Here is a 2101-nt window from a genome sequence, read left to right on the forward strand (position 1 = left end):
TGCGTTATGGCACCATATATGCAGTGGATTATAGGTGCCAGGGTGACCGTAAGGAACTCCAGACAGGAGAGTGCGTTATGGCACCATATATGCAGTGGATTATAGGTGCCAGGGTGACCGTAAGGAACTCCAGCCAGGAGGGTGACCGTAAGGAACTCCAGGTAGGAGAGTGCGTTATGGCACCGTATATGCAGTTGATTATAGGTACAAGGGTGAACGTAAGGAACTCCAGACAGGAGAGTACGTGATGGCACCGTATATGCAGTGGATTATAGGTGTCAGGGTGCCCGAAGGAACTCCGGACAGGAGAGTGCGTGATGGCACCATTATGCAGTGGATTATAGGTGCCAGGGTGACCGTAAGGAGCTCCAGGCAGAGAGTGCGTTATGGCACCGTATATTCAAGAACGCAGGACAACATTAGTCGATATGTGTTGTTTTAATGCAAACAATTTTACAAGATGTACCATAAACCAAAATTCTATTGTTACCTGCGTGGCCCTTGTTTATCTTAATGTTTATATTTCATTTGTTTGAATGCTTCCGCCAAGGGCAACTGACGTGTTTAGGTAGTCAGGCTTGCTGACACGGCTGATGCATGTCGTCATATCCAAACTGTGTAGCTCGACGCTCTGGATTCCACGGAGGACCTGAACAGCCCATGGTCTACATGACCTGATGGAGATGTGTTGTCAGATGTTACAGCAGGTTACTGGATGTCGTGTTGAAATGAGGGTCACTCGTCACTTCACAAGTCGTGATTATTCCTGTGTCACAAAGTTCCAAATGTGGGGGTTCAACGCTGACATTGGTCAGAAATCCACCCCGACGTCGCTGGTCACAGAGAGCAAGGCGCCGAATAATCCCAGAAACACTTGGTATGAGATGGGGGCGAATCCTGCTCCTGACGATATCTTGAGAGATGGCAGGTGCTCGTAACCATGGATACTGTACTGAAGACGCACTTGAGGTCCAATGCAGGCGTCGACGGCACGTTTTGAGAGCAGTCTCTGCATGATTTCCAGGTACAGCACACCTTGCACGTGCCCACAGGTGCGCGACACAGGCTTGTAACCACAGGCCATCAGGTCTTCAATGGTCCTATGGGGAGAGGAGGTTCGTACAAATATGTCCATAACCAAAGTAACTAATGTTTCATATTCATCATAAGGTAAATTTTGGTTAGCTTTCAAACTGAAACTGGTACGGACCATGATACGTGAAGCTGGTGGTTTTGGTTTGGTTTGGATGTTGTTTAACGCCGCACTCAGCATTTTTCCAGCTATATGGCAGCGGTCTGTAATTAATCAAGTCTGGACCAGACAATCCACTGATCAACAGCATGAGCATCGATCTATGCAATTGGGATACGATGACATCTGTAAACCAAGTCTGCGAGCCTGATCCCGTTAGTCGCCTCTTACGACAAGCATGGGTTGATGAAGACCAATTCAAACCCGGATCTTCACGGGTGATAGCATCAGGAACAGAACAACTATCCGTAAGTATGAGTGAGTGAATTTAGTTTTACGCCGTTTTTAGCAATATTCCAGCAATATCACGGTTGGACACACCAGAAATGGGCTTCACACAAGCACCCGGCGCCACCAGGCTACCCACCGCCCATCTATCCGTAGAAATATATAATTGAAGAACTCCAAGTAATCAGAAAACACGAACCCACAGTGTCTTCTAGATAGCTCATCCAGGGACTCCGTGTGTTGAGGAACTGGACGTGCACGGAATTGACGTCTACTGGCATGCAGACACGCGCTCGTGGTGTTCTGGGTGGCACGGAAACATTCGCTGTATTCTGCAAACTCTAAAATATAAGCAAATAATGTATTGGGTTTTTCATTTTATTTTTAAATGAGTGCGTGAGCATCGGTTTGTGGGTACTTGGCCACACCACAGCGATGTACACATACTGACTGAGTTCAGTTTTACGCCGCTTTTAGCAATATTCCAGCAACATTACTGCTTGGGACACCAGAAATGGGCTTCACATATTGTACACTGGTGAAGAATTGAACCCGGCCCTTCGGCGTGACGAGCCAACGCTTTAACCACTAGGCTACTCCACCGCTCATGTATAAATAATG

The 2101-nt window shown here is 47.3% G+C and overlaps 1 long non-coding RNA gene across 1 annotated transcript; it reads right to left on the reverse strand.

The window, feature by feature from the left end:
• Nucleotides 1-423: 423 nt before the first annotated feature.
• LOC124286358 lies at nt 424-1815 on the reverse strand. The gene is made up of 2 exons (XR_006901019.1): nt 1680-1815; nt 424-1100 (listed from the first exon to the last, which is right to left on the reverse strand). It is a non-coding gene; the product is annotated as an uncharacterized LOC124286358 (long non-coding RNA).
• Nucleotides 1816-2101: the final 286 nt, after the last annotated feature.

This window comes from Haliotis rubra, unplaced genomic scaffold (assembly GCF_003918875.1).
Source record: "Haliotis rubra isolate DU_JTF1 unplaced genomic scaffold, ASM391887v1 Scf381, whole genome shotgun sequence".
Lineage (NCBI taxonomy): Eukaryota > Metazoa > Mollusca > Gastropoda > Lepetellida > Haliotidae > Haliotis > Haliotis rubra.